The sequence below is a fragment of the Crinia signifera genome, chromosome 2 (genome assembly GCF_055691185.1).
Source record: "Crinia signifera chromosome 2, ASM5569118v1, whole genome shotgun sequence".
Taxonomy (NCBI): Eukaryota; Metazoa; Chordata; class Amphibia; order Anura; family Myobatrachidae; genus Crinia; species Crinia signifera.
In genome coordinates, this window is record NC_139218.1 from 324982047 (window position 1) to 324996658 (window position 14612).

Here is a 14612-nt window from a genome sequence, read left to right on the forward strand (position 1 = left end):
ACAAGTACCAGGCTCAAGGGCCGGCCCTGGTTCCCAAAATACGGGGGAAAAATGAGCACCGGGTCCAAACAGCCAACAGGGTAATGCCACAGACAGGGGAAACTTTTTACGCAAGTTCCTCCTAACAAAGCATTCATCCCTGTGGCTGGTCAGCCCAGGCTGGGACTCTGGAGGAGTGGAGACCGCATCAATAAAGGTGCCCCCCCCCCTCCAGAGTTGCCCTTATAGGCGGTATTTTGCAGGGCAGTAGGGCGATGGCTACCTGCTCGCTGGGCTGCAAACTCTCGCAGCCCAGCAAGCAGGTTCGAATGGGGCCCTTTTTTGTATGGAAATAAACATGTACCACAGCCTCTAGCTTCTCTGCACATGCACAGGGGGACTTCCAGATAAGAAACCCAGGAGTTCAGGCAGTGGCGGGAATCACATATTGTCCTATTTTTATTTGACAATTTAGGTCTTATTACCACACATATATTTATTAAATGCTGTATTACTGTAATTTAACCCCCCCCCAAAAAAAATCTTGTTATAGATCTTATGGACCAAATAGGATAGGCTGTGAGAATCAGAAAGCGAGAGATTTTGGGAGAGTTTTCCCATTTTTCTTTAAGGCGGCAATCAATTTCACGGCAAAATCAACCTGCTTTTTTCAGTGTATATGATTGCTGCTTTAAGAAAATTGGAGAACTCTCCCAAAATCTCTCACTTTCTGATTCTCACACCCTATTACATTTGGCCCAATATATCTATTTCTGCACAGTGCCTCCTGTCACATTTTTGTTGTGCCCTTTACCCTTAAAGCAAACCTGGGAAAGTCTCCAAGATAAGTAACAAATATTTACATAATAGTTAGATGTACTTTACCTTGTAAGGCCTCTGCTTCCCAGCAGATTTCTTCAATTGTGCCATTGCAGCGTATTACACAGTAAACCAATACAGAATAGTTTATTTGACGTGAACTCTTCTTTGGTGCTCTTTAATTAAAATAACAACATGCAAAATGTATCACATCCAGTTAAATTGCAATTACTTAGTTAACATATGGGGGGAAATGTAATAGGATGAGAGATTCAAAAAGTGAGAGATTTGGTAAGAAATAAGTGTAAGTGATTGCCGCTTTAAAAAAACTGGAGATTTTTTACCAAATCTCTCACTTTCTGAATCTCTCATCTTATAAGATTTCATCCATGGTTACATTAGATAATTATTTGGGGACACTTGCATATACAGCATGGAAAAGCCATAGCAACACTTTGTTTTAGAGAAACAAATAAGTATAATGATCTGCTTACAAACAAATGGCTGTTCACAGCAGTTAGCATATGGGACCTACACATGGGGTGACACTGCTGAGCTCTGATCGCTCTGCAAGATCACTCAGCACACAGCGCTGCACAGCGATGTGTCAGCGATGTGTGCTGATCGATCTGTCAGGGCTAGTGTTCTCCGGTGAGAACACCGGCCCTGACCGGCGATCTGACTAGATTTATCCTGCATGCTGGATCTTAATCATCCGGCTATAGCAGCGCGCAGTGCTGAGCATTGCCGGCGCTATGGTCCCTACACATCGAGTGATGTAGGGTCATTTTCTAAGCGATCTAGGGGGAGATTCTTTAAGCTAAAAATGCGGTAAAAACCCCGTTATCGAGGTTTTTACCGCATTTTGGGATGTACTAAGCATCCCCCGCCGGGTTACCGCGGCGGGGGGCATCGCCAGAAAAATCTGGCGATGCCCCATAGAAGCCAATGGGCTTCTAACGCGAACCCATCGCCGCCCCGCAACGACCCCCCCGCCGCCCCGCATCGCCCCCTCACCATGTCCCATGTCTGCGATGGGCGGAGATTCTTAGAGAATCTCCCCCCTAGTTAGATTGCTTAGAAAATGGGCTGAAATCGCCCCATGTGTAGGCCCCATTAGACTGCTTATTTATGAGTGCGAATCACAGAGTTGACTGTGTCTAGGTTGACCATGAATGTTCCACATGTTAACAAGGTCAATGTGCACAAAGTAGACACAGACAAAGACAAAAGGTTGACACAAGCAAAAGGTCGACATGAGATTTTCTAATTTTTTGGTTGTCAATGTTGATTGCCATCTGTCCACATGGAACCCCCGTCCCGCTGGCTCTTCATTCTGCACACATTATTATTCCAAATTGTAGTTCATGTGGATCGTAAAGCAAAGAAAGAAAAATACATTGTGAAAAGCTCATCTCAACCTTTTTAGGTGTAGACCATTGACATGTCGACGTTGCCCCTTTCCAATAATGGTCGACCTATTGACTGTCGACCTGGACACTTTTGACCTTTCAAAAGGCACCGCTTCTTTATGCAGCACAGATGTTATAACAGCCCATTTGTTTTATACACAGGAGATGGTTTCCTGACACTAGCTATGGCCCACCAGCTTTATTGTGCCCACATATGATGCGATGTGTGCTAGGTGCGATTTCAGCTAAACAATGTGTGCTATACAATTTGTACTAGACGGATGTGATGTAGTTCAAGGTACTTGTGGACAATCACAGCTCCCACGATGTGCATCGTATAGCAAAAAATTGCATCGCATCGCATGCGATTTTTAACAGAAATGCATCCAAATGCATTGAAATTTGTATTAAACATGTTCAATGGCCCCCAAATGTCATTTTTCAGGCTGTACCACCCCCACTATCAACGCTAACCCGAAGCGTGGCGAGCGCAGCGAGCCCGCGAGGGGCGGCGGTACGCGTCCTACAACTTTTTCATACCCCCACTATCCACGTCGGCGTGGAGTTGAGAATAGAAAGTGTGGCGAGCGCAGCAAGCCACCGAGTCCGAAGCGTGGTGAGCGCAGCGAGCCCCGCGAGGGGACACGGATACCTTCACTGGTATCCGTGTCCCCTCGCGGGCTTCACAGGTGTCCGCGTCCCCTCGCGGGGCTCGCTGCGCTCCCCACGATTCGGGCTCGCCACACTTTCTATTCTCAACTCCACGCCGACGTGGATAGTGGGGGTATGAAAAGGTCGTAGGACGCGTACCGCCGCTCCTCGCGGACTCGCTGCGCTCGCCACACTTCCGGTTCGCGTTGATAGTGGGGGTGGTACAGCCTGAAAAATGACATTTGGGGGCCATTGAACATGTTTGATACAAATTTCAATGCATTTGGATGCATTTCTGTTAAAAATCGCATGCGATAGCATGCAATCAAATCGCATGCATGCGATTTTTAAAAATGCATAAAAACAGCAAAAATCGCATGCCATCGCATGCCACTACATATGGCATGCGATGGCATGCGATGGGAGCTGTGAAAGTCCACAAGTACCTAGTTCAATATTATCTGCCTGAAAATACTGTATGAAGGACATGGGAACGCGCATCGCATAGCAAGGTAAAATAAATACAGTGCAATTTGAACTAGACAAGATGCGATTTGAACTAAACTGTTCAAAGCGCATGCCAGTGACGTAACAATAGCCCCGCAGGAGGCTTTGGGCACCAGGAGGCTGTGGGGCTATCAGTCTGCTGCTGCCTGCCTTACCCCCGTTGCCGCCGTGCTGCCGCCATGGTAACCAGGACACACAGATCTACTTTTCTGTGGTCCCGGCGCTCCTCCTCGCTCGGCTCCTGCTGCTATTATAGAAAATATCCCACACAAAATGTCCATCCCCTTTTTTTGGGATGCTAGAGGAGGTGATGGCCTCCTCATTTTGTATGGGAGATTTTTTTATAATAGCAGCAGGAGCCGAGCAAGGAGGAGCACCAGGACCGCAGAGAAGTAGATCTGCGTGTCAAGGTTACAGAGGCAAGTGACAGGGGGTATGGCAGGGGGGTTAACTTTTCTTGGCGCCAAAAAGTCCCGGCAGGGGGCGCAATTTTCATAGTTACACCACTGGCGGATGCGATAATCACACAGTGTGTGGGCACCTTTAGCTATCATCTTGTGCTGCTTGTCATCATCAAAAGCCCCTCCCACCAGATCCCACAGTCCTTATATCCTTCACGTACTCCAAATGAATCACACCCAGATGGTGCAACTATGTGTGAAACTTTTCCTGTAGGAATAGTAAGAGATACAGGGTACTTGTTTCCTAGCACAGCACCCACTAAGCAAATAGCTTAGTGGGCTATTCTGCGTAGGAAAATCGCATCGCATACTGTGTATATAGCTGTGCGATGCGATGTCCATATTAAGTGCACAGGAGTGCTTATACAATGAAATATGGCATAGGATGGCATGGCACCAAATGCGATGCAATGCTATATTTCATTGTACAAGCACCCATGCCATGAGATGTGATGGGTGCTTACTATGACATGTGATGTGATTACATGTGATGGGTGCTTACAATTGTAAGCACCTCTGGCATTGTTTTGTGTCACCCCCTGTATCCACCCCACCCCGAAGCGTGGCGAGCGCAGCGAGCCCTGCAAAGGGGCGGCAGAACGCATCCTCCGACCTTTTTTTGACCCCCACTATCCATGTCGGCATGGAGTTGATTTTATATAGTGAGGCGAGTCAGCCACCGAGCCTGAAGCGCGGCGAGCGGACGCAGAATACATGTAAAGTAATCCTTGTCCCCTCGCGGGGCGCGCTGCGCTCGCCACGCTTCGGCACTATATAAATTCAACTCCACACTGACGTGGATAGTGGGGGTATGAAAAGGTCGGAGGACGCGTTCTGCTGCTGCTCACCACGCTTCGGGGTGGCGTGGATAGTGCTGGTGTTTTAGGAACACATTCACACCTGCACATTCATACAGCGGACACAGTAATGACAACATGTGTTAACTAATAACTAATTTACTTAACAAATTTGATTAATGTAGCATAAATAATTTAAGAACATTTATTAATGAAATTCGCATCACATGGCATGCTAGTACTATGTGTTATGCAACGCGATTTGACTACGTTTGCGTAAGTAGCAAATCTGGGCACCGTGCTAGGAAACAAGTACCCACAAAATAATGAAAATGGCCACAAATTATTCATTCCATTTTTTAAGCAATACAGAATTCCAAGAAGGCAGAGCACACTGTCCATATGATATATGGAGAGTGGGAGGGATTCTGATTTTGGGGAATTTGGTTAATGTTCAACACAGGAAACGTTGAACATTCCAGGAGGTGGTGGAATCATACCCAATTATGGATTACATTTCTATTAGCTCACCATTATGTTAGCTCTACAATGAAGAAAAGATTGGCAAAATCCAGTAGACAAAATGCTTAGACAGGAACCTTTGGTTAATAAAAAGCCATTACTATAGCTTATAAACACTTCCAATCGTATTTAGACCTTTCAACGATAACAGAGGGATTACCATCCTGGAAAGAACATTTTCCACACACAGATATACTGTAGTTGACATACTAAGGGCCTTATTTTGGTTCATTCTTTCTGACAAAATCCTTCTTAGATGGGCAAAACCATGTGCACTGCAGGTGGGGAAGATGTAACATGTGCAGAGAGAATTAGATTTGGGTGGGGTTTTACTTCAAAGTGAGATCTATATTGCAGTGTAAAAATAAAGCAGCCAGTATTTTCCCTGCACAGAAACAAAATTACTCACCCAAATCTAATTCTCTCTGCACATGTTACATCTGCCCCCCCTGCAGTAACCATGGTTTTGTCCATCTAAGAAGGATTTTGTCAGAAAGAATGAACCAAAATAAGGCCCTAAATGCACTTGTCAAAGAATGTAAAATACTCTCCTCTTCAAGGGCGGGATGTTATAACATCCGCGGCCCCCCTTCGCCGGACATCGCATTTTTAATAACGGCATATGCTATAACATATGCCGTTATTCATGCAAGGGACAGCTCTTGCGGGGCGGGATGTTATAACATCCGCGGCCCCCCTTCGCCGGACATCGCATTATTAGTAACGGCATATGCTATAACATATGCCGTTATTCATGCAAGGGACAGCTCTTGCGGTAAGAGCTGTCCCTTGCGATGCGGTGCCGGCACTGGACTTCCGGGTCTGTGACCCGGGAGTCCATCTGCGCATGCGCAGACCCCGGCGCCGGCCGCAGGGCACGCTGGGAGGGATCCGTGACGGATCCCTCAAACAGCGCTGCGGTAAGAAGCCCATAGGCTTCTGCAGGGATTCGCCAGCTTTAGCTGGCGATTCCCTCCGCAGCGCTGACACTGCGGAGGCGCCATATAGCATATAGAAATGCGGTAGAAACCCCGAAAACGGGGTTTTTACCGCATTTCTGCTATATAGCATCCCGCCCGCGGTAAGAGCTGTCCCTTGCGATGCGGTGCCGGCACTGGACTTCCGGGTCTGTGACCCGGGAGTCCATCTGCGCATGCGCAGACCCCGGCGCCGGCCGCAGGGCACGCTGGGAGGGATCCGTGACGGATCCCTCAAACAGCGCTGCGGTAAGAAGCCCATAGGCTTCTGCAGGGATTCGCCAGCTTTAGCTGGCGATTCCCTCCGCAGCGCTGACACTGCGGAGGCGCCATATAGCATATAGAAATGCGGTAGAAACCCCGAAAACGGGGTTTTTACCGCATTTCTGCTATATAGCATCCCGCCCCAAGAGATAAAGAAATTCCTAAATATATTACACAAAATGTACCTCTCTCCTTATAAACGGGATTTAATTTGCCTCATATCTGCTGGAAATGCGGAACAGCTCAAGCGGACCTTTATCACTGTCTCTGGCTCTGCCTTATAGTTAGAGGCTTTTGGATACAAGTTTGTAAATATGTTACAGATCATTAAGTGAATTATTTACATCTGTCGCCATAATGGGCTCTTTTGGTATCTTTCTTGATGATCAAGCCATGACAAACTAAGGGCAGTAAAATATTACTTCTGGCAGTGAGCGCTGCAGCCAGGAAATTCATCTTACAAGTAGGGACACATCCTGAACCTGGAGTGGGTGGGAGTGACGTTGGAAAAAGATAAAAAAGTAGAAAAACTGACACGTGGGAGAGTTATGTAGCAATATTATCATCCCCTATAAAATCACAATTACATGAGTCCTTTAATAACACTTTATGGCACATGACCAGAGTACTGGGAGGAGATCCACCTATTCTCTTGTGATGCCTTGTCTTTGGGCGCTTTGGGGAGGAGGGGGGGGGGGGGGGGGGTAGGGGGGGAGGAGACAGATGCAGAATTATTTATGTACTGTGTACTACAAGAAAAATGTTACTTGACAAAACAACTGTGTTATGTACAGTGTCAATTGTGTTTGAATATAGCAGCCCAGAATTGTATAATAGAACACATTTTAATTTGGCTTCTAACACAAATGTAAAAGACTAATGCAGTCAATTGAAATTGGTAAACATCTTTATATTTACAGTATTTACAGAATTTATTATAAAGTATTTTGCTGTGGTCATGTACACAATTTGTTTACTGCTCCAATAAAAATAAATTTTAAAAAGAAAAAAATGAGAGGACAGATAGTGCAGACCTGTTATTGGAGAAATGCACTGTATGGTTTGGGGAATTCATTCACTGGTATTGGGCTTTGGGATTCATAAATGCTCTCTTATTTTTATCTGTGGGGTCTATATTTTAAAATAATGGGCGGGATGTTATAACATCCGCGGCCCCCCTTCGCCGGACATCGCATTTTTAATAACGGCATATGCTGTAACATATGCCGTTATTAACGCAAGGGACAGCTCTTGCGGTAAGAGCTGTCCCTTGCGATGCGGTGCCGGTGCTGGACTTCCGGGTCTGTGACCCGGGAGTCCATCTGCGCATGCGCAGACCCCGGCGCCGGCCGCAGGGCACGCTGGGAGGGATCCGTGACGGATCCCTCAAACAGCGCTGCGGTAAGAAGCCCATAGGCTTCTGCAGGGATTCGCCAGCTTTTGCTGGCGATTCCCTCCGCAGCGCTGACACTGCGGAGGCACAATATAGCATATAGAGATGCGGTAGAAACCCCGAAAACAGGGTTTTTACCGCATCTCTGCTATATAGAATCTCGCCCAATAAGAGTCAAGGGAGGAAGAAAAGAAAGAAACTCTTTGTGGGGGGTTATGTTATTTAGTTACATAGTAGGTAAGGCTGAATAAAGACTTGCGTACATCGAGTTCAACCTACAGTAGGTTATAATAGCTTATCCCTTGTTATATGTAGTGTATTCAGGTATTTTTGAAAGACAGGTTATGATTCTTATTTGTACCCCTGGATCTTTTTAACCAATACATGTTTGTCCAACCCTATTTTAAATGTATTTATTGTGTCAGCAGACACCACCTCACCTGGAAGAGAGTTCCACAGAATTTCTTCCTTCTAAGGGAACGAAATCTTCTTTCTTCTAATCTAAACTCGTGCCCCCATGTCCTAGAGTCCTTCCTTGCAGTAAAAAGGGCGCTTGACAGTTCCTTATATTGGCCCCTGATATACAGTATTTGTACATGTTAAGCAGGTCCCCCCTTAAACGTCTCTTCTCTAGTGTAAACAGTCCCAATTTGTTCAATCTGTCCTCGTAGCTTAATTCTCCATTCCCTTAATTAGCTCTGTTGCTCTTCTTTGGGTTTTTTCAATTCTATGATGTCCTTTTTATAGTGTGGTGCCCAGAATTGTACTCCATATTCAAGGTGAGGTCTGCCATGTACAGTGGCATTATTACTTTTGAGTCCCTAGATTCCATACCCATTTTTATACATGCTAGAATTCTGTTGGCCTTTTTTGTTGCTATGTGACATTGAGCACTACACCCCAGTTTGTTATCTGTTTGGACTCCTAGATCCTTTTCCAGTACTGAATTACCCAATACCTCCCTATTAGGTTATAACTAGCACATTGGTTATGTCTCCCAAGGTGCATAACCTTGCATTTATCCACATTGAACCTCATCTTCCACCTTCTCGACCACTCATCCAGTCTATCAAGACATCCTCGGTTGATCCAATTACTCTATTCAGTTTTGTGTCATCAGCAAAGATGGAAACGTTACTAAGTAATCCCAGCCCAATATCGTTAATAAATATGTTAAATAAAGTGGACCCTAGTACTGACCCTGAGGCACTCCACTTAGTACTGGTAACATATTTGATACTGCACTGTTCACAACCACTCTCTGTTCTCTACTACACAGCCAGTTCCCTACCCATCCACAGATTCTTAAGCCCAATCCCAGGTCCTCCATTTTATCTATCAACCTCCTGTGTGGCATTGTATTGAAAGCCTTAGCAAAATCTAGGAAGACCACGTCTACAGCGTATCCATTATCAAGGTTTTTTCTGACATCCTCATAGAATCCTAGTAAGTTTGTTTGGCATGATCTATTTTTCACGAACCCATGCTAGTTAATGCTAAGTAAACTTTGAAGTTCTAAATATTTCTGGATACCATCTGCCCCTTTTTTAAACATGTTACCTCAAACCATATTTGATCCTTATTTTTTTGTAAGGATATCAATATGCCTATCCCAAGCATGTTTAAATTGTACTACTGTAATTGCCTCTACCACCTCTGATGGGAGGCTATTCCACTTATCTACTACTCTTTCTGTGAAGTAATTCTTCCTCAAATTTCCCCTGAATCTTCCTCCCTCTAGTTTCAGTGCATGTCCTCTTGTTCTGCTGCTCCTCTTCCTTTGAAGAATGTCTCCCACCTGTACCTTGTTAAAGCCCTTGATATATTTGAAAGTTTCTATCATGTCCCCCCTTTCCTTTCTCTGCTCCAAAGTATACATATTAAGATCTTTTAGTCTTTCCTTGTACGTTTTGTGATGTAGGTCATGCACCATTTTAGTTGCCCTTCTTTGTACAGTCTCTAATGTATGTATATCTTTCAGGAGATATGGCCTCCAGAACTGAACACAGTACTGTAGATGTGGTCATACCAATGACCTATACAGTGGCATTATTACTTCTTTCTTTCTACTGCTGATACCTCTCCCTCTGCAACCAAGCATCTGACTTGCCTTCTTAGTTGCTTTGTTAGATTGCCTACCTGCCTTTGAGTCCCCTGAAATAGTGACACCTAGATCCCTCTCTTCCTCAGTAGTTTCCATTATAGTGCCATTTATACTATATTTAGTATTTGGATTTTTGAGACCCAAGTGCATGATTTTGCATTTTTTGGCATTTTTTTACCCACTATTGATGTTAAGTTCATAGGTCTGTAATTAGCTGGGTCATCCCTTTTTCCTTTTTTTAATATTGGTACTACCTATTCTCCAGTCTTTTGGAACCTTACCAGATGAAAAAGAGTTCTCAAAAAGATAATACAGAGGGGTTGCTAATTCCTCCCTTAATTCGAATAGTACCTAGGGTGAATCTCATCTGGGCCTAGTGATTTTTTTGTTTTGATTTTGCTGAGCCGCATTATTATCTCATCAGTCATGAAAGCAATATTAAGATCTGGCCTGTTCGTCCCATTTGTGGTACCTGTGCGTTCCACTGTCTGCTCTTCCCTAGTAAACACTGATGAGAAGAACTAATTTAATAGTTCTGCTTTTCCCTTTTCCTCTGTAAAACTTTTACCATTGATTTACTATTGATGTTCTATTCGGATTGGTTTTGCTCTCAGCGGCTATGCGCTCTTCATTTTCCCTTTTTGCTACTTTGATTACCCCTTTACAAATGTTGTTTAATTCTTTTTATTTGCTGCACGCCTCCTCATTCGCGTTATCCTTATAAAATGTAAATAAACATAGAAACATAGAATTTGACGGCAGATAAGAACCACTTGGCCCATCTAGTCTGCCCCTTTTTTTAAACATGTTACCTCAAACCATATTTGATCCTTATTTTTTTGTAAGGATATCAATATGCTTATCCCAAGCATGTTTAAATTGTACTACTGTATTTGCGTCTACCACCTCTGATGGTAGGCTATTCCACTTATCTATTACTCTTTCTGTGAAAAAATTCTTCCTCACATTTCCCCTGAATCTTCCTCCCTCTAGTTTCAGTGCATCTCCTCGTGTTCTGTTGCTTCTCTTCCTGTGAAGAATGTCTCCCACCTGTACCTTGTTAAAACCCTTGATATATTTGAAAGTTTCTATCATGTCCCCCCTTTCCCTTCTCTGCTCTAAAGTATACATATTAAGATCTTTTAGTCTTTCCTGGTACGTTTTGTGATGTAGGCCATGCACCATTTTAGTTGCTCTTCTTTGTACAGTCTCTAATGTATTTACATCCTTCTGGAGATATGGCCTCCAGAACTGAACACAATACTCTAGGTGAGGTCATATCAATGACCTATACAGTGGCATTATTACTTCTTTCTTTCTACTGCTGATACCTCTCCCTATGCAACCAAGCATCTGACTTGCCTTCTTCATTGCTTTGTTACATTGCCTACCTGTTTTTAAGTCCCCTGAAATAGTGACACCTAGATCCCTCTCTTCCTCAGTAGTTCCATTATAGTGCCATTTATACTATATTGAGTCTTTGGATTTTTGAGACCCAAGTGCATGATTTTGCATTGATTAAATGCTCTTGTTTTATTATTGATTGCAGTCTTTTTTGTCCAACCATGATGGCTTTTTTTTATTGAATTTACCCTTATTGACTTTTGGTATGTATTTAATAGTTAATGATTCGAGCAAATTTTTTAGTGTTTCACATATTTCCTCTGCATTCTTCCCCTCAAATACCGTTTCCCACTATATTTATTTTAGAGATTCCCTGAATAATTTGAAGTTACAGTAGTTTTTCTGAAGTTTAATATTTTAGCCGGTCCTCTATGTTGTAGTTTACAAAAGTTGATTTCCATGTTGAGGTCACTGTTCCCTAGATGTTCAATTACTTTGGTGTTTGAAACTAAATCTATGTTATTTATTAATACTAAATCAAATAATGCCTCGTTACGAGTTGGAGCTTCTACTATTTGTGTGATAAACTGATCCTTGAGTAAGTTTAGGAACCCACTGCTTTTAACTGACTTACATGTCTCATTTATCCAATAAATGTCTGGAAAGTTAAAATCCCCCATAATTAGTACCTGCCCGTGATCTGACGATTTTTTTAATTTGGTTGAAAAGTATGTGTCAGAGAAGAATTTACTGTATGTACAAATACTGTTTTTAAGATAATCATTTATTAGGTTTACATTAAAATATTGATGAATATTTTCCTTGTCACAAATAATAAAAACGCCACAAAAATATAAGATAAGTTTTACTGTACATCTGAATAGGTTGTTTACTGGGCCGGTCCAAATAGTGAGGGTTTGTATTGACATCGTCATCTGCCCCGCCGACAAAGCGGGGGCATAGTCATTCTGGATCTCGAATATAATCGACAGGAGTGCTTACAACAACTTTCTGAACCACACACTTACCGGTGTCTCCCTAAGGACCCCACCCAGGAATACAAACTCGAACTGGATACTCTACTCAATTCAGCAGTTGAACAAAAAGCAATCTCTAACAAATTAAAGCGAGCCCTCACACAGGACCATCCAAAAGTGCCACTATTTTTCACAGTCCCCAAGGTCCAACAACACCCACCTGGGTGGCCCATTATATCGGCCCAAGAATCCTTATATCAACCTGTGTCCCTGTTTCTGGACGAAATACTACAGCCACTCATCACCAAACAAACCAGATATATCAAGGACACAACCAGTTTCCTAAAAAAGATCTTAGAGGTAGAGACCGTCCCGGAAAACGCCATCCTTTGCACATTAGATGTATGCAGCTTGTATACTTCCATCCCGCACGACACAGGTCTACAAGCTATGTCAGCGTTTCTAAGAGATGAAGATGTGCAAAATATCGACCAGGACTTGTTCCTTAAGCTCTTAGAACTGTCTCTTAAGCGAAACTATTTTCTGTTCGACAAAAGATATTACCTAAGCTGACGGGCTGCTCGATGGGGTGCAATGTCTCCCCATCGTTCGCGAACGTGTTCATGTTCCGTGAAGAACAACACATGTTTTTTGACAACCCCGCCACAGCCTCTCAAATCCGTCTATACGCATGCTTCATAGATGACGTGTTCCTCTTGTGGACCGGGAGTGAAGAATCGTTCCAGAACTTAGTATCCGACATCAACACCTGAGACTCCCCTATTCGAGTCACATCGCAACATTCCACAGACTCTATTAACTACCTCAATGTACTGGTCTCCATTAAAGATGACAAACTGCAGACTTCAGTCTACAGCAAGCCGACGGATAAGAACATGCTGCTCAAATACAACATCCACCATCCTAGGGCACTAGTTAAGGCCCTTGCAGTGGTGTAACTAAGTTTTGGGTGCCCCCCCGCCCCACCAAGCACCCCCAATTCCCCGCCGCCTATGCAAACCCCCCCAATCCCCTACAGCCTTACCTATCGCGCTGGTCCCGGTGGCTCCGTTCTTCTTCTGCTGAGGACCACCACAAAATGGCCGCCCCCATACAGCAGACAGTTTCAGAGAACTGTGTGCTATATGGGGGCGGCCATTTTGTGGTGGTCCTCAGCAGAAGAACGGAGCCGCCGGGACCAGTGAGATAGGTAAGTCTGCGGGGGAGTGGGGGGGGGTGTAACTATAGCATCGCAGCCCCCGGCGCCCCCACATGCACAGCGCCCCCGCGGTGGCGGGGGCTGCGGTGCTATAGTTACGCCGCTGGGCCCTTCCCAGGTCGCAAATGATCAGAGCGGCCCGCATAAGCAGCGATATGTCAAATACTGAGCTTGAATTGGATAAACAAATACAAAAGTTTGCAGAGAGAGGATATCCAGTAGAGCCGTTGTTGCAACAAAAAGAGTAAATTCTGGCTATTCCAAGATCTGATTTGCTTTCCCACAAACCCAAGACCTCTGAGAACGTACTACCGTGGACAGTAAAATTTAACACCACTAGCCCGGTAATTCCCCGGGCCTCCAGGGCTCTGTGGCCCATAGTCTCCACCGACCGGAGCCTCCAATCGTTCAAACACACCAGACCAATGGTGTGTCACACCAGAGGTAAAAATATCAGAGACTTTGTGGTGCACGCTGATATCTCCTCCAGCTGAGGGATCCCCTGTTAGACGAGATCCAAAGGTTTTAGAGATGAAAAGAAAAAAGGCTCAGAATGCAAAAATACAAAAATTGCACAGAATTGCTAAAATAATATTTTATAAAAAACATTTAATACATAGTAGACAGCTGCGCCTTCAGTGTAAAACGTGAATAGTGAATATCCCTAAACAGTGAAGTGATATGCGTACCGAAAAAGAAGAAGATCGCTTGTAGCAATATCTTTCTTATGTCCGTCTCTTGATTGGTCCTCCTCATCCGTAGGTATGGAACTCGGATGGAGTACACGGGGCCAAAGGAGAGGATATACTTTGTTGAAAGCAAAAATGCTTAAAGTGACTGGTGATAAGTGGTGATTTACTACCACCGTGTGGTCAAAAATTATATTACACCCAGTGTATGTTAAAAAATGAATGACTCACATTTGACAGGGGTCCGACATCAACAGGGACCCCTGTGACCTTTCAAAGTTAAGGTACCTTAAATAGAGAGAACCTCCCACCAGGGGGGTAATAAATAGATGGTGTGATACCATTTAAAAAGGGATTTTAATAAGAAATAAAAAACATAGGTAATGGACTCGTACAATTTAACACAATATAAAAACTTATCTGAAGTGTACTTCCTGCACAATGGAGGGTGGAGGTTAGTATCCAGAGTGGCCAACGCGTTTCATCCCTTTTTTATG